Below are 18838 nucleotides of genomic sequence, written 5' to 3'. Positions count from 1 at the left end.
CTTGAAAAGAGTGGAGTAGGTCTTGGTTAATAGACCGAACCACTTAAAAATCTTTGTCACTTGTGTTGGTACAAATCTCTCACTCCTCTCACTCTCTCTCTCTCTCTCTCTCTCTCTCTCTCTCTCTCTCTCTCTCGCTTGTATGCGTGCTTGCATTTTCTCATCTTTACTTGAGTGAGTAGTTAGCATAAGCAATTAACTTAATATCTTCACTTTGCTAATTAAGCCATCAATCTTGTTAGTTAAGTTTGTTAAACAACTTGTGTTTTGAGCTTGGAAAATTGGTATTTGTCTTTAGCTCAACTAATTGAACTCAATTAAGAAGGAATAAAACTAGGGTGATTTTGGTAAAAGTTTTTAAAAGGCAAAAGTTTTATAAACAACCTATTCATTCCCCCCTCTAGGTTGCCAAACCGGGACTCACATCGGATTTCATAACTTTTGGATCTTATATGCTTTGAGCCGAAACTTGACCTAGATCTGAGTAATTTTAATATCTAAGCATCAGATCATATACTATTCATTCCAGTAGGAGACAAATTCCCCATTGAGGAGTGTGAATGGTTCTAAATGGCTGGAGATACCCTATAAACTTCATTTAAAATTTGATATTCTTATAGGCATTCAAAAAGAATCATTTGAATTATCCACCATTTATCAACAGCTTATTACAAGGCAGTGAGTACAAGATGTTTTTAGCTGTTGTTTAAATGAACACCATATGTTTGCTTAAAATCCTACATAAATTCCTTATGAAGACATCCAATTCTAGCGTGATTGATTGAAATTTGAATTACAAGATTGAGTCACGTGACCTGATTGAAGCTAGTTCTCTAATCTGTAAACCTTATAGCTTCATTGGAATTTAAAACAAACACGTTACAATTTTAATAGCAGAATACTTAATATGTTACATGGCTTAACAGTTACTGTATAGCTATTATTCATTTGGAAGGTGAGTTGAAAATAGTTTGACAAGAAATTTAAAAGTTGCTTTCGTCGATCGCCCTTCCACCGATTGCACCACATCATTTTTGGCATTAGAGCATCATTTGTTGGCCACTTAAAAGCTCACTCTCTACTATCAACGCGACGTCAATTTCTCTGCGTCATGTTGGGAGGCGATGGCGGTTCCGATGATAGCACTCTACGTGAACCCGTCGAGCAGGTGTGTATTGTACTTACCCTTCTTGACAAGTCAATTCCCATCCGTCCTTTAATTACGAAGTGACCCCTCGGCCTCCATCTTCATATTTATCCATATCTGCCTAGAAGCAGATTGTTGACAAGGTTTTCGTGCCTCTTATCCTCTCCACTTGTAAGACACGCCTCCTTGAGCAGTGGCGATGATCTCGAGTATCTTTGAAATGCCAGAAGTGAGCTTTCTCTATGCTTGCCTCTCAAATGTGTGGATGCCTGTCCCTGCGATTGCTTCTCTTTGCACCGCTCTCTTTGGGGGTGTGCTTGCTTATATCCTCGGATCGGTGGATCGGTGTCCGTGTGAATTCCTCGCTCAGTTAGTAAAACTCTGTTTTAAACGGCTTTTTTTTTAATAATGCATTTTGGTGTGCCGTTGCATACTCCTTTTAAAACTTTTACAATGAATAAAACTCCGTTTTTAAGGTAAACTTTTTGAACACGTTTAAAACGCGTCTTAAAAAAAGGGTTTTTCAAGTGTCCTCCACCATAATACAATCAAGGGTTTTTCGAGTGCCCTCCACCGTTTACAAGAAAGACGGAAAACAAAGCCTTCTTCAAAGGAAAATTACACAAGGAGCTCACTACAAACAACTCTAAACAATATACAAGTGAAAACCTATTCTAATCCCTTTAAAGATCACCAACTAGAGCCAAGAGGGGTTTAATCACTCAATAATATGTTTAAATGATGTTTAAGAGTGTCTCTCGAAGGTTTAAGGGGGGTAGACCTAGACCCCTTTATATAGAGCAAAGGGAGCAAAACTAGCCGTTATAGCCTTTAGTGGCTCACTCGGACAACCCCTCTGCCGACTATTCGATTGACTAAGGAGTTTTATTAAAAAACCCCAAAAGAACTGTTCGAACAGTTGTCTATTGCTCGGTCGGATATAAGAGTCGTCCGGAGAGGGGTCGGTTGTCTGTCTTTTGGTTTTTTCAAGTTTGCACAACTATATTCGAAAATTCATCTTCCTCGTTTCTTATCACATTTCGATGATCTTGTGCTCTCTGGAATGATAAGGGAGTCTAATTTCTATTAAAAATATTTTAAAAATTATTTTAAAAAAACCTACAGTCACTATCTATAAGGTATTGTCCATTAGTCAACATAGCATGTGTCAATTTGGACTTTTCCAATGTGTAATCTCTCTTTCAAACATAGGCTTTTGGTCCACTTTCTTTCCTACAAATATTTAACTTATTTTAGTGTCATTTGAGAGCCTCTACGTGGATTTCATGAGGGATACAATTTATACAATCTAATTCAAAGAGACTTCACTTTTGTTCTTCAAATTCAATCATCTTTTTCAAGTCTTCTCCTCTTCGTCTTCATGGATTTTCCCCCTCTTTGGTCCTTTGATCCATGCTCCTTGACTTTGATGGTTAGATAAAATCTTCAACTAAACACAAGATCATTATTACTACTAAATTACATACATAATTAACTTGTGTTTAGAATCATCAAAAAAAGACTAAGAGAATTGCCAAGGTTCAACCCTTGGGCTTACAACCCAGTTTAGTTGATTTCGGAAATTTACATCCTCCCTGTGAACCTCCATCCAGGGGAGTTGATCAAAAGTGTTCGGCGTAATCAACCTCCCCACGCGGCCTTCGGCCTGGTCAAGCGTTACATGCCTAACTTTGAAGATACATCCTCTCTGCAGGCCTCTGACTCGAGTGAGTTGATTTTAGAGATTAAAATTGTTCAGTGTAATCAACCTCCCCACGTGTCCTTCCGCCCGGTTGAGTATTACAAGCTTCACTTTGAAGACTTATCCTCCCTGCAAGCCTCCAACCGGGCTGAGTCGATTCTGGAATTTACATCCTCCCTGTGATCCTCTGGCCGGGGGTGATTTGATCAAAAGTGTTTGGTGTAATAGACCTCCCCGTGCGCCCTTTGACCCGATTGAGTGTTACATGCCTCACTTTGAAGATTCATCCTCTCCATGGGCCCTCATTGTGGTGCCTCCATCTGACTTGCGTGTTGAAGGGTTTCCCTATAGTTCCAACTCTCAATGGTCCTTAAACTTTTTTCTATGGGTGTAGGTTGGGTCGAGGTGATCTCTCCCTCCCTGTTGTCGGAACTAGGCAAAAGACGGGACCTAACGCAATAAGAATCATTCGTACGCTCAGCCGGCTTTCAGCAGCATCACGCTCCATTTAGATACTATAAAAGCAGATATGTAGAAGGAATATCGGCCTTTTTCCGTCAAATGTCGTTGATTGTGCGTTTGGTTTGGCAAAGAAGTATTTTTTTCCAAAAAAAAAAAGCCTTATCGAAACAAAATGCCTTGTTGACCCCTGTCAGCCCATGTAAAACCTTCATTTTCATGTTTTATTTCTGCTTATTTTGATGTACTCTCTCTCTCTCTCTCTCTCTCTCTCTCTCTCTCTCTCTCTCTCTCTATTTCTAGAAAACATGGGTTTCGGTCCCCCAATCCATTGGCCCTTGGGTTTCCGTTTCAGTTTTGCACGTAGCTTCCGTCCACAATCTGACGTATTTGTCCATGGAAGAAAACAAGGGGAAAGTAAGATCTGGGGATGTGAGGTGATGGCAGTTCCGATCATCACGCTCTATGGGAGCCCGCCGAGGAGGGCTGTATTGTACTTACCCTTCTTGCCAGGTCAATTCCCTTCTGTCCTCTGATTATGAATTGACCCCTAGGCCTCCATCTTCATCTTTATCCATATACGCCTAGAGGTGGATTGTTGATAAGGTTTCTGTGCCTCTTATCGTCTCCATTTGTAAGACATGCCTCCTCCTTGAGCAGTGGCGATGATCTCGAGTCCCTTTGACATGCCAGAAGTGAGCTTTCTATGTGCTTGCCACTCAGATGTGTGGATGCCCGTCCCCGTGATTGCTTCTCTTTGCGCCGTTCTCTTTTGGGGTGTGCTTGCTTATGTCCTCAGATCGGTGGATCGGTGTCCGTGTGAATCCCTCGCTCAGTTAGTAAAACTCCGCTTTAAACGGGTTTTTTTTTAAATGCATTTTATTGGTGTGCCATTTAATACTCCGTTTAAAACTTATACAACGAATAAAACTCCGTTAGGCAAACATTTTAAACACGTTTAAAATGCATTTAAAAACAAAAAGGGTCTTATGAGTGCCCTCCACCATTATACAATCAAGGGTTTTCCGAATGCCCTCCACCGTTTACAACAAAGATGAAAAACAAGACCTTCTTCAGAGGCAAATTACACAATGAGCTCACTACAAACAACTTTAAAAAATATACAAGTGAAAATGTATTATAATCCCTTTAAAGATCACTAATTAGAGGCAAGAGGGGTTTAACCACTCAATAATATGTTCAAATGATGTTTAGGAGTGTCTCTCAAAGGTTTAAGGGAGGTAGACCCCTTTATCTAGAGCAAAGGGAGCAAAACTAGCCGTTATAGCCTTTAGTGGCTCACTCGGACAACCCCTCGACTGACTATTCGATCAGCTAAAGGATTTTATTAAAAAAAACCCCGAAAGAACTAGTCGAACAATTGTCTACTGCTCGGTCGGCTATAATAGTCGTCCGGAGAGGGGTCGGTTGTCTGTCTTGTGCATTTTCCAATTTTGCACAGCTATATTCGAAAATTCATCTTCCTCGTTTCTTATCACATTTCGATGATCTTGTGCTCTCTGGAATGATAAGGGAGTCTAATTTCTATTAAAAATATTTTAAAAATTACCTAGAGTCACTATCTATAAGATATTGTCCATTAGTCAACATACCAAGCGTCAATTTGAACTTTTCCAATGTTTAATCTCTCTTTCAAACATAGGCTTTTGCTCCACTTTCTTTCCTAGACATATTTAACTTATTTTAGTGTCATTTGAGAGCCTCTAAGTGGTTTTCATGAGGGATTAGATTTATACAATCTAATTCAAAGAGACTTGACTTTTGATCTTCAAATTCAATCTTCTTCTTCAAGTATTCTCCTCTTCGTCTTCATGGATTTTCTCCTCTTTGGACCATTGATTTTCAACTTGCTTCATGACGTTGATCCATGCTCCTCGACTTTTATGATTAGATAAAATCATCAACTAAACACAAGATCATTAGTACTACTAAATTACATACATAATCAACTTGTGTTTGGAATCATCAAAAGAAAACTTAGAGAATTGCCAAGGTTCAACCCTTGGGCTTACAAACTAGTTTAGTTGATTTCGAAAATTTACATCCTTTCTGCGAGCCTCCATCCAGGTGAGGTGATCAAAAGTGTTCGGTGTAATCAACCTCCCCATGTGGCCTTCGGCCTGGTCGAGCGTTACACGCCTAACTTTGAAGATACATCCTCTCCCGAGTGAGTTGATTTTAGAGATTAAAAGTGTTCGGTGTAATCAATGACTCCGCGTGCCCTTTTGCCCGGTTGAGTATTACACGCTTCACTTTGAATACTTATCCTCCCTCCAAGCCTCCAACCTGGGTGAGTCGATTCTTGAATTTACATCCTCCTTGTGAGGCACCGGCCGGGCTGAATTGATCAAAAGTGTTCGGTGTAATCGACCTCCCCGTGCACCCTTTGACCCGATTGATCATTACTTGCCTCACTTTGAAGATTCATCCTCTCCATTGTCCCTAATTGTGATGCCTCTGTCTCACTTGAGTGTTGAAGGGTTTCCCTATAGTTCTAACTCTCGATGGTCTTTAAACTTGTCGAGGTGATCTCTTCCTCCCCGTCGTCAGAACTAGGCAAAAGGTGGGACCTGGGGCAATCAGGATCATTCGTACGCTCAGCTGGATTTCAGTAATGTCATGCTCCATTTCGATACTATAAAAGCATAAATATAGAAGGAATATCGCCTTTTCCCGTCAAATGCCGTTGATTGTGCATTTGGCTTACCAAAGAAGTACTTGTTTTTTGAAAAAAACAAAAAGCCTTGTTGAAACAAAATCCCTTGTTGACCCTTGTCAGCCCATGTAACACCCTAATTTTCATGTTTTATTTCTGCTTCTTTTGATGTACTCTCTCTCTCTCTCTCTCTCTAGAAAATGCGAGTTTCAGTCACAATCCATTGGCCGTTTGGTTTCCGTTTCAGTTTTGCACGTAGCTTCCGTTCACAATCTAATGTATGTGTTCATGGAAGAAAGCAAGGGGAAAGTATGATCTGGGGTTGGGAGGCGAAGGCGGTTCCGATAATTGCGCTCAACGGGAGCCCGTCGAGCAGGTGTCTATTATACTTACCCTTCTTGCTAGGTCAATTCCCATCCGTCCTTTGATTATGAATTGAGCCCTCGGCCTCCATCTTCATCTTTATCCATATCTGCCTAGAAGTGGATTGTTGACAAGGTTTTCGTACCTCTTATCCTCTCCATTTGTAAGATCCGCCTCCTCCTTGAGCAGTAGCGATGATCTGGAGTCCCTTTGACATGCCAGAAGTGAGCTTTCTCTGTGCTTACCTCTCAGATGTGTGGTCGCCCGTCCTCGCGATTGCTTCTCTTTGGGCTGCTCTCTTTTGGGGTGTGCTTGCTTATGTTCTCGGATCGGTGGATCGATGTCCGTGTGAATCCCTCGCTAGTTAGCAAAACTCGGTTTTAAACGATTTTTTTTTGTTTGAAAAAACTCATTTATTAGTGTGCTGTTTATTACTCCGTTTAGAACTTTTACAACGAATAAAACTCCCTTTTTAGGCAAATATTTTAAACGTTCTAATCATGGTTTTTTGGCCAACTTTCCAATTTTACCCCCTCCATATTTTGTAAATGACAAAATTTTGAACTCATCTTCTTGTGTTTTCATTTTTTTTACTACGTTTTTTTGAACTAATACCGTATTAAACTCAAATTTGTGCCGTCCCCTTTTTTTACTGAATCACGTTTTGTGAACTATGATTCCTCGCTTGCTAAGGTGATTTGATGTAATTTGGGGGCATTCTACTTGGAAACGGGTGGAAACGGGTGGAAACGGGATCCTCGGGGAATGAATAGAGTTGCCACCTAGACTATTTGGATCACTGAAAAAAGTGGTCCCCGCATATACTTATTTTGTCTTATACTAGTGGGACCAACCGTGCGATACACCGGTTGGAAAATTATTTTCATTTGAAAAGAAATGCCAAAAAATTAAGTTGATTGAGCCAAAGATTATAGCAAATGCATGTTCCACTATCCCCTATCTGGATGATTTTCTTTCTTCCCTAGTGTGGGACCCGATCCCACGAGAGGGGCGCGATCCGCCTCCCTCTCTTGGTCTCTCGTAACCACGCGAATGGCGTGTGCTTTTTATTATTATTATAAATCATCTTTTCTGTGAACTTGGGATCACTAAAGCAATCCATATTTCACGCAAAAGAGAATGACCAGAGTCGCCACTTAGGTAAGGGACCTAGGACTCATAAGTGACACTGCAATGATTTGCGGTCCCATAAGTCTAGATTCGTTACCTGATTACGAGAATGGAAGGTATAAAAAATTACCACCACATGCACCATTCTTACCCCGATCTTCAATTTCAAAAGTTAACTCTCTTGAATTTCTTTTAAATGGCTCATTTAAACTCTTTTGATGTCCGAACTATGTGACATGCATCCTAAAATCTAATTTCAATATAATTCCTAAATGTGTATCTTGATTTTCTTAATTTATTGAGATTCAATCTATGTGAAAGTTCTCCTAAAATTCTAATTTGGGAAAAAATCTTAAGTGATTTAATCAATTTAATTTAGGCTTTTAAATGAGAGAAGAAATAAAAAAAACTACCCTAAAAACCTCACTGATTGTGTCTGGGGCCAACTCGTGCGAGAAATGTCATCCAAACATCCAAGCTGCCTACGTACCCAAGCCTCACTGGGATTTGTAGACACCCCATTTTAACCGAACCCCTAAACCTTCCAAGTTTGAGCAAAACCCTATCAAACTAATGCTTTAGGACCCCAAATTTCGCCCCAAGGTAGGTTAGGGTCCCAGCAAGGTTCCTACAAAATTTCGACGAAATCCGAGTGCATTTGCTTGACGAACGAACCAAAGCAAGGTCGTAGTGCAAATGCCTAGAAGGGGGGTGAATTATCCTGGAACGGTACCGAGCAGATTCCGAATAAGACATGTAATTTCGCGCGCTCATCAAATTTCCGCGCGCTTCATCAAAGTGGAGTGCCAATATCAACACACTTTCCTTTATAAATAGCCATTTAATCTCATTTGAAAAAAAAATCTTTCGTTTTTCCTTTTAGAGAGAGAAAGCAGATCTGAGCCATACCCTAACTTGATTTCTTTTCTTCTCCGATCGTCCTTCCGGCAAGATCACCGGAGCTTCGGCTAGATCCTCACTTCAAGCACCTTATTTCATCGTCTCACTAGCTTTTCTTTTCTTTCTTCACGTTTTTTTCGAGTCTCACAAAAACCCGAACCCATTTTTTTTTCCGATCCAAGCTTCCTCTTCTCCGATCAATCTCTGGCAATACTCCGGCAGGTCTTAGATCATCATTCTCTTCTTTTATAATCTTCTTTTCTTGAGACTTATATTCATTTTTCCTTATTTTCACAACCTTGTAAAAAACCTAAATCTGCACCATAAAAGCTCTGATCTCAACCTTATTTCATTTGATCTGTCTTTAACCCTAAAAATTCAAGATTTACTTCTTCTACATCTCTTGAAACCTTAGATCTATGGTTCCTGGTCATGAAGCTTTAGATCCATTCTATTTTAGCTCATCTGTTTATAGATCTGTCCATTTGATGTTGAAAGAAGGTGAAGTGAAGAGCAGAAAAGAAAAAAATTGAGGAAAATAGGTTGAGGAAGAAAGGATCAGAAGTAGAAATAGCATAAAACTCTATTGCTGCCATTGTCCGTTCTTGAAGCTATGCGAATCTGAGAGAAAAGAAAAGAAAATTCATAGGCCTTTGCCATCAATTTTGGTTGGGATCACAGAGAGGTAATGTACTATATTGGATTTTTGTTCTTTTGGAATAATAGCTTGAAATTTATTCAGGTTTATAGTATTGATCTTGGAATTTATGATAAGTGTTTCAATCTTGCGGCATGATTATGCTAAAGTTATAATTCTAGATGAATTTTCTCTATCTTTTCTTCATTGAATTGATAATTCTGAATTTTGCCTGTCATATGTTCATTCCCGTGGTAGCATGTGTTTATGTTTTTAATTTTTTTTTTTATCCCAAACAAGATTGGAATTTATAGTGTAAAAATCATTTAGCAGCATAAATTAAAAATTATTTCAATAAGGTTACAAAAGTTAGTTTATGGCCTTTTGAGTGCTTTGAGTTATTGAGATAATTGTCATAGAGATTTTGATATAAAAAAAGAGAGAAGAAGATTTTTAATGTAATGAAATACTTATATGTCAATCTTGATCATATATTACATTGTTGAGAGATTTCACAAAATTCAGTATTCTATATCTTATTGGATCAGCTGTGGGCTTTATGATAATGGAAGAAAATTTATGAATTATTCTTACATTGGTTCAGTTATGTTCAGTTTTTGAGGTAATAGGAAGCATATATGTATATGTTCATTTAATTTATATGACACAGTATAGAGGTTTTATAAATGTCTATGCATTGTCTTTGTTCGAGTTCAAATATATATATATATATATATATATATATATATATATATATATATATGTATATATTTATTTATTTTTTGTTCTTTTTGTGCTTTGTATCTTGGGATTTCATTATCTGTAAAGGTTAGCTTTTCATTTCTATACAGTTTGTTTCGCATGCTTGTATCTGTGAGTAAATCTAGAGGCATTATCTTTAATCAAAGAATCCTTGTGTCATGATGGAATATGACTCCCCGGTTTTTCCCCTCCAATATCATTCATGTCAATATGGAAAGTTTTTTTTTTAATATTTGTCTGTTCATGTATAATTATTGATTTAGTCAAACATATTTGGGGGTCAATTCAATTGTGCGTGACTAAATAATAGTTACTGTGTAGCTTAATTCCTCTTCTGTTTCTTAAACTAAGGGTCATGGTAAGTCTTTTTCAGTTTTGTAATATGTCCTTGGTATTCAATTGAGATGTATGGTTGTAGTAGAGAGCAAGGTTGGTTGATGCTAGTATTGTAATGTCTTTATTATTTTCTTAGGTATTTAGAAGTAGATTGATAGATAGTGATACCACCATATTTTATGATGACATCCCTTTGGTTTATTTTATTTGTTTTGGGCTAGAAAATATACGCATTTTATTAATTAAGAGTTCGTAAGTGCCATATCTATTATGTGAGGATGGTGCTAACTAAACAAGTGGTTCTATGATAAGTCTCATTTTCATCGGTTTAGGAAGCTTGTAATGCTCCAATCCGCAGTTGTATCCATTGTCATTTTGCTTTTACAGATTGCAGCTATCATTTCTACACTCCTTGACTATGGCTTTTTATTTGTCTTGAGATGTTTCTTGTTAAGTGTTTCAATCCAATTACTTCATTATTTCTTCTTTATCAAATAGCCTAGGTGGCAATTTCTTTTTATTGTTCGTCTCATATTAGTATTTAAAATATAAATCTGGGAGGTTAATATTATTTTACACTCAACACAATCAGGTTTTGACATAAGCATGATCAATTTGTATATCCTGTTGTGAGGTCCTCTTTAAAACTAATTGGAAATAACAGTGATGTTTCATGACTTCAGAAAATGACAAAATAATTTTTAATAGGATAAAGTCAAGTTCCATCTATTCCAGATCCCATTATGTTGTGACTAAACTAGCTTAGCATAATCTGTGTGTGCATTTGAATCAAGTCCAACCCTATTTTATAACAACTAAATTCTCTTTATTTAACTGAAGTTGAAAAAGAATGCTTTAGGAGAACATAAATAGAATTGATGAGTTCAATAGCATGTTCATGATAAGGTTAAACCATAATGTTTAAGGAAAACATTATTTGGTATCAAAAGTTTTCTTTCCTTTTTATCTTTTGCCTTCTCTCGATTTTGTGTTGATATTTGAGTTTAATAGGGGATATCCTTTTTTATTAGTACTTTGATCTAACCTGAATTTGATCAATTCTGTTTTTAATGCCCAATTGAATGTTGTGTCTGTTAGAATATGAAAAGTCACATTTTTATCTTAATCAGACTCTTGTCAGGTGGTTTACCATGACAAGCAATTAGCCATATCTATTTCACTTATAATTAGATGGTAATAGGCTTTTTGAGATTTTTATGCCTAACCAATACCGATGTAATTCTTTAAGTGTTCATTGGCATTATTTAATCTATATAGATGTTCTGAATCTATTTGTTATTTCACTTTACATCCTTTATGTATTTGTGTCTAGAGGGTAATGGTGTTAAAAATCACTGAGTGCTGGCAATTGGATTGGATAGTTTATGGTGGTTGGAATGAGTTACAAGTTCAATTTGTAGCATCGAACCTTTGATCTTCATCATATTTCATATAAATTAGTTGTAGAATCATATTGATCATCGTTTTAATACGAAATAATATTAGACCCCAATCACTCTTTTATAATTGTAGAATTCTATCATGTCATTTCTTTTCTTCATTGCTTTGTAGAATAAGTTTACTTCATTGTGACAGGGGCGATGAAGGCGCTAGCCCAAGCCCATCCTTAGGGGACTTACCTAGTCTTGATTGCATTCTTTTATTTCTTTTAGAAGACTTACCTAGTCTTAGTAATAATCTCCCTCTCATTTAGAAAGCTTGTCGACATGTACTTTGAAACCATTAGCTCTCTCGTTGCAAGGGCAATGAAAGAGTTATCTAGAGCCCACCCTTTTAGGAGACAAGCTATGTCTCGATAGAAAAGTCATCCATCTTTTGGAGACTGGCTTTGTCTCATTAGTGAGTCATCCATAGGAAGCTTGCTTAGCCTCATCTATAAAACACCCTCATTTAGTTGAGGATCAATTTGATCTAATAGTTACCCTAATCCTTTCATCATTGCAGGGGCAATGATAAGGATACTTGGAGCCCACCTCTGTGTCTAGGAGATTTGCCTGGTCTCACTAGTATCCTTCTTCATCTCTTCTTCTTTTAGGAGACATGCCTTGTCTCATTAGCACCCCCTCTAGAGTTACCAGTTTAGGAGTCAATCCATTAGGATAGGAGTCTGTCCTTAGCTAGAGAGTCGGTCCTATCATCGTAGGGGTTTAAGATTCTATCCAATCTCTCATCCAGTCATGTGATTTTATCCAATCTTGCAAGGTATAGGATGCTGTCCAACCCTTGCAGAGTCGTGATTCTGTCTAATTCCCCTCAAAGCATAGGATGATGTCCAACCTTTGCAGGATATCAGGAGTCTGTACTACCCTTATGATGATAGGATTCTGTCCTCTTGTGTCAAAAACATAAAAAAACATCTGAAAAACTAAAAATCTCAAAAATCTTGAGTCATTAGGAGTAGTTAGGAATTTCTTTCCGAACTACGTTGGCTTGATCCTCTTCCATGAGGTACGTAGTGCAGCCTGGGATCCACATCCCAAGTCCAGCCAAACCTTTAAAAATAAGCATTTCAAATCTTCCAAAAATACAAAACTTCTTGAAAACCTTTTTTTAAAAAAAATCTTCCCCTAGAGTTAGGAGTCTGTCCTAGATATTCGGGGTGTTTTAGAGTTAGGAGTCTGTCCTGATTTGTATTGATATGGTGTGTCATGTCGTGTGAGTGTCCCTACAGTTAGGAGGCCTGGAGTTGATCGGTTAGACATTTAGTCGAACCGATGGCTAGACTAGAAAGCATATAATCAGCCCATGGTTTTCCTTAGAATGCACAGCCTAGATACACATAGGGTATAGAGCCCACCTGCATTAGCTTAAGGCTAACAAACTTGTATTAGTTAGGACATATAGAGAGTCCTAAAAATTACAATTCACTTGAATTTAAGCAATCGTACAAAAAAGCTTTAAAAAACAGTCGAGTCTAGTGGATCGAGTCTAAGATAGCGGTTCTAGATGGTTAGGCATTGTAGTTTAGAATAGGTCATTGAACTACGTTGACTCTGATTCTTCCCGAGGCCGGGATAAGTAGAGCAGCTAGGATGGACGGCCATCTTGGTCCGAGTCAAGTATTGCATTAGAGTTTTAGGATTTGTCTTGTCCAGTTATGTATAGAATTGATTTGTGTTGGGTGTTTTGCTGTGTTTTCTTACTTTCATGTACAGATTATATACCTTTAGCTGTAGCATGCGTATGTTTGCACACCAGAACTCAGACACCAATTAGGTATGTGTGGACCCCCGATCCGAGAGAGACGGGGGGACGGGCCCCACACGAGTCTCTGGATCATCCACGTGAATGGAGAGCTCTACCAAGGAACTCTCGAAAGAAGTGCCCCTCACATCATAAGTGGTGATACAAAGGGTGAGATACCTCTCGATTCGGGGACTAGCCCAGATTCGAGGCGTACCTTAAACAAAGAAGAGTCGTCATCCAAGGAAGGGGGCCCAGGATCCCATACTATGCTCTGTTGCAACGGATAACCAGAGATATAAAATAAGGTTCGTGCCTGGTTACGAATTTGGAAGGTCTGAAGAGCACCTCATCCACCCAAGTGCAAACACCTGGTCTCTTATGCCATTTACTTATTGATTTTGAAGAGTTTTGGGCGAAAGTCATATGAAATGGGAACGAATATCTCCGAGAAGACGTCTATCTAATCATGCATGTCTCGGTGATGCTTAATAAGCACACCTAAAAGAAATGAAATAAGTGTCACCTGAAAATAACTAGGTTATAAATGTCATACCTAATTGATGTCTAAATTCTAGTGTGCAAACACAAGCATGCTACAGCTAAAGGTATAGGATCTGTACATGAAAGTAAGAAAACACAGCAAAATACACAAACACAAATCAACTCTATACATGACTGGACAAGATGAATCCTAAAACTCTAATGCAGGACTTGACTCGGACCAAGATGGTCGTCCATCCCAGCTGCTCTACGTATCCCGGCCTCGGGAAGAATCGGAGTTAACGTAGTTCGATGACCTATTCTAAACTACAATGCCTAACCATCTAGAACCGCTATCCTAAACTACAATGCCTAACCATCTAGAACCGCTATCCTAGACTCAATCCACTAGACTCGACTGATTTTTAAAGCTTTTTGTACGATTGCTTGAATTCAAGTGAATTGTAATTTTTAGGACTCTCTATATGCCCTAACTAATGCAAGTTGATTAGCCTTAAGCTAATGCAGGTGGGTCCTACATCCTATGTGTAACTAGGCTGTGCAACCTAATGAAAACCATGGGCTGACTATATGATTCCTAGTCTAGCCATCGGTTCGACTAAATGTCTAACCGATCGACTCGAGGCCTCCTAACTCTAGGGACACTCACATAACATGACATACCGTATCAATACCAATCAGGACAGACTCCTAACTCTAGGACACCTCAAATATCTAGGACAGATTCCTAACTCTAGCGAAAGATCTTTTTGAAAAGATTTTGAAGAATTTTTGTATTTTTGGAAGATTTGAAATGTTTATTTTTAAAAAAGTTTGGCTGGACTTGGGATAAAGATCCCAAGCTGCACTACGTACCTCATGGAAGAGGATCAAGCCAACGTAGTTCGGAACAGACTTTCCTAACTACTCTCTAAGACTCGAGACTTTTGAGACTTTTGGTTTTTCAGATTTTTTTGATGTTTTTGGAAATTTTGACACAAGAGGACAGAATCATATCATCATAAGGGTAGGACAAACTCCTGATATATCGCAAAGGTTGGACAGCATCCTATGCTTTGCGGGGGAATGAACAGAATAACAACTCTGCAAGGGTTGGACAGCATCCTATACCTTGCAGGAGCGGATAAAAATCACATGACTTGAAAAGAGGTTGGACAGAAATCTAATCCTTATGATGATAGGACTGACTCCTGAAACTGAAGGACTGACTCTCTAGCTAAGGAGAGATTCCTATGCTAATGGAAAAGACTTTCTGGCTAAGGACAAACTCCTATTTTAGGTGCTAACGAGACATGGCATGTCTCCTAGGGATGGACTCACTAATGAGACAAAGCTTGTCTCTAAAAGATACAACTTTCTCTGCATGAGACATAGCCTGTCTCCTTGAGAGTAAATTTTTCTACGAAACAAAGCATGTCTCTCTAAAAGGGTGTGACTTTATTTATACGAGACATAGCTTGTCTCCCTAAATGGGGGCTCTAGATGACTCTTTCATTGCCCTTGCAATGATAAGGCTCCTAATGTCTTAAGGGATATACATCTAAAAGACTTGGGCAAGTCTTTTGAATAGAAGAGGGGAGTGCTACTTGGACTGAGCAAATCCCCTAAGGATGGGCTTGGGCTATCGCCTTCATCGCCATGGCTATGTCAATTCTATCTGTAAAAAATAAAAATAAAAATAAAATAGACATTGAATAATGAAGTGACTCCCACAACGAGAACGATACGAGCTGAAACGAGAATCCTTAGTAAACAGTGCAAAACCTCTAATTACTCTCCTGAGAACTTTGATGAAAATTGCCATATGGGTGACAAAAATGAAAATTTCTAAAAGAACAAGCCTAAGGTTGCTGATAGAAATCATTTGATGAGCTCAAAACCTACTCGATTGCACCATAAAGAAGTCATAAGGGGAAAAAGATCATTTGAGAAACAAACCCAATATATTTTTCTAAACGGGCAGAGTCTCACTAATAAATTGGAGCATGGAATAACATAAGGAGGTCACTTTTCTTACTAGGACCTGCACATGAGAATTTCTAAAGCATATGCTCCTAAATTTTTATCAATAGAGAAACAAAATCAAAGGACAAACAAAGATTGCACTATGCGGATATGTCACACACTGAGCATGTTAATAAAGCCAACAACAATCATGTTCAACAGTAAATAATATCATTAACTTGTGCTCTAAAGTAATGGACTCGCCTAATGCAAGGGTATGGGTAAGGACAGCAGCCACACTCCCATCACAACATTTAAGGGTTGCCATTATCAAAGAGGTATGGGCTACCATTAGCAAAATAGTGTGGGGCTGCCATTATTAAAAAGGTTAGGGCTGCCATTAACAAAATGCTGTGGGGGCTGCCATTATCAACTATGTGAGGAGTGTGAAGGCTGCAAAGCTAGCTCAATTTGGGTTCTCGAATGTAGTGAATCTAAATTTCAATGAGACCAAGAACTTGAAATAAGAGAAGCAGATTGAATAAAAGCAGTTCTAAAAATGGGAATAAAAATAATTATTTAGATTAACAGAATTAAGAGCAAGGACCTAAACACCATAAAAATTGCATGTTCATTTCAGGGCAGACCTACACTATTCAAGCACATCAAGTCTTCACTATTTAATAATCTAAACAATATAAAACCACCTTATAAGGTGATCCAAACCGTTCACCTTATTTGGGATGCCTTGATGCAAGCCATGAAAAACCTTCCCTATGAGATGATCCTAACTGCCCAACCTAAGGTCATTTTTTTAACATGATCATAACCATGAGATTTATTGGCGTTTCATTACCAGGCTATGTGATTCAAATCCCAAGTTAAGGTCAAAATCATCTCATGAAGGATAAGCTAGGTATACTCAATCCTACTCTATGGCCAAAAAAATGAACAACTTAGATCACTCAAACGACATGTCTGACTGTATTTTGAAATGCATGTGTTTAATAATACCCTATGTGATTTTTAGAACGGTCTCAACCTGTTGAGTCAATTGCAGATCTACTCAAAACAAGCCTTGACTATTAAATCAAAGTAACAGGCCTTTACTCTCAAATATTCTACTAGAAATCACAATAGCATTCCACTCTATAAAAATTGTAAAAAGAAAAACCAGAAGAAATTAAGAAGGAACTCTTACCTGGAAAAGTAATGGTGTTCTAGAAGGCTAGGCTTTCAATAGAGACCGTCATATACTCCTTCAACAGAAAATGACCACCATTGGATTAGGCAAAACAATCGAGGGAATCGCAACCAAATCTAATGGACATCGTCGGAGGATCAAGTGATATCGATTTAGTATGACGGTTCACCAAACTCTTACACATCACTGGACGGATGGCATGCGACCGAAGCAGGTTTGAAGATTATTTGACTTAATGCCAAAATAGAAACAGGTTAAGGAAAATGAAGATCGCTATTTCACTTTCTCAGGCTATTCCCAGTGGAAAAACTATTCTCAATGATCTCTTGCCAGGAAAACTTATGACAATCCACAAAAAGCTTTTCTATACTTAATTCATTCCTTCAATTCTCAGAATACAGTAACCTCCGATCAAATACCGACAAAGAATAAACAAAAACTCCATTAGATCTCAGCCGATCTACTCTGCAAATCCCTCTCCTAGCTCCCTGCTGCTCTCTCTCTGATTCTACCTCTCCATTCTCTTTTTAGATCTCTCTTTCCTCTCTAGATCTATCTCCTCCCTGATAAAAGCTCTCTATTGACAGCAAGATGATGACTTAAAGAGGATAATGGCAGAGATGTAAGAGAGGTTGGGGTAATCGGAGCTTGAAGTTTAAATCGGAGAAATGATTGAAAACAGTTGGATTCCAGCAAGGTCACCGGAATCCATGGAGGTTTGAGCTGGATCTAGAGTTTAAAGTTCAAGGAAAATGGTTTTACAATCACAAATCCAGCCAATAAGGATCAAAGGATGAGGGAATTAACCAAAGCAAAGAAGGTAGTGGTGATGTGTGGCACTTCGGCGGTCGGATCTCCGGCAAGATCTTGCCGGAGAAGAAGGCTAGGGTTTGTAAAAAAAATCCAAGATCCCCTTTCTCTCTCCTTTCCTCTCTCTTTCTCTAAGATTACAATGAAAACCCTCCTCTCTTTTTTTTACAGATGAAGCTTAAGTTGGTATTTATAGGTGATTTTTGGGTTCAATATAGGCACTACAAAAAATGATGGGCGCACCTTTTGCGCAAAAATTGATAAGCGCGCCACCGAATCGTGTCCCGTTCTGCTCCAGGCCGTGACCCTTCCAGGATAATTCACCCCCCTTTCTGGTTTACACTACGGACACTCTCCCATCTCGTTCGCTAGGCAAACGCGCTCGGAATTCGACGAAATTTTGTAGGGACCTAGATGGGATCCTAAGCTAGCTTAGGGTGAATTTTGGGACCCTAATTCATTCATTTGATAGGATTTTGCTCAAACTTGGAAGGTTTAGGGTACGGTCAAAATGGGGTGTCTACAGTATGACACTCATAACTTAGATATTCTTAGGCGACACTTCTTTCATTTCTTTTATGTGTGCTTATTATTCATCTCCGAGACATGCATGATTAGATAGACGTCTTCTCGGAGATATTCGATCCCATTTCATATGACTTTCGTCCAAAACTCTTCAAAATCAATAAGTAAATGGCATAAGAGACCAGGTGTTTGCACTTGGGCGGATAAGGTGCTCTTCGAACCTTCCAAATTCGTAACCACGCATGAACCTTCTTTTCTATATCTCTGGTTATCCATTGCAACAGAGCATAGTATGGGATCCAGGGCCCACTTCCTTGGATGTCGACTCTTCTTTGTTTAAGGTACGCCTCGAATCCGGACTAGTCCTCGAATCGAGAGGTATCTCACCTTATATCGCCACTCATGCTGTGAGAGGCATTCTTCTTTCGAGAGTTCCTTGGTAGAGCTCTCCATTCACGTGGATGATCCTGAGACTCGTGTGGGCTCGTCCCCCGCCTCTCTCGGATCGGGGTCCACAGGATCAGAGTCGACGT

The 18838-nt window shown here is 38.7% G+C and overlaps 1 long non-coding RNA gene across 2 annotated transcripts in view; it reads right to left on the bottom strand.

The window, feature by feature from the left end:
• Nucleotides 1–17934, bottom strand: part of LOC143887457 (uncharacterized) — a 97477-nt gene extending 79543 nt beyond the window's left edge. For both annotated transcript variants that reach the window (XR_013254188.1, XR_013254189.1), the window contains exons 1-3: nt 17370–17934; nt 17151–17201; nt 16968–17025 (exon numbers count right to left, since the gene is read on the bottom strand). This is a non-coding gene — a long non-coding RNA (uncharacterized LOC143887457). The remainder of the gene's footprint in view (nt 1–16967; nt 17026–17150; nt 17202–17369) is intronic.
• Nucleotides 17935–18838: the final 904 nt, after the last annotated feature.

This window comes from Tasmannia lanceolata, unplaced genomic scaffold, assembly GCF_043159265.1.
Source record: "Tasmannia lanceolata isolate RefF3 unplaced genomic scaffold, GAP_Taslan_0.1 ptg000012l, whole genome shotgun sequence".
NCBI classification, from domain to species: domain Eukaryota; kingdom Viridiplantae; phylum Streptophyta; class Magnoliopsida; order Canellales; family Winteraceae; genus Tasmannia; species Tasmannia lanceolata.
Note: the sequence above shows the minus strand (reverse complement) of the source record. Positions and strands in the feature narration are given on the sequence as shown.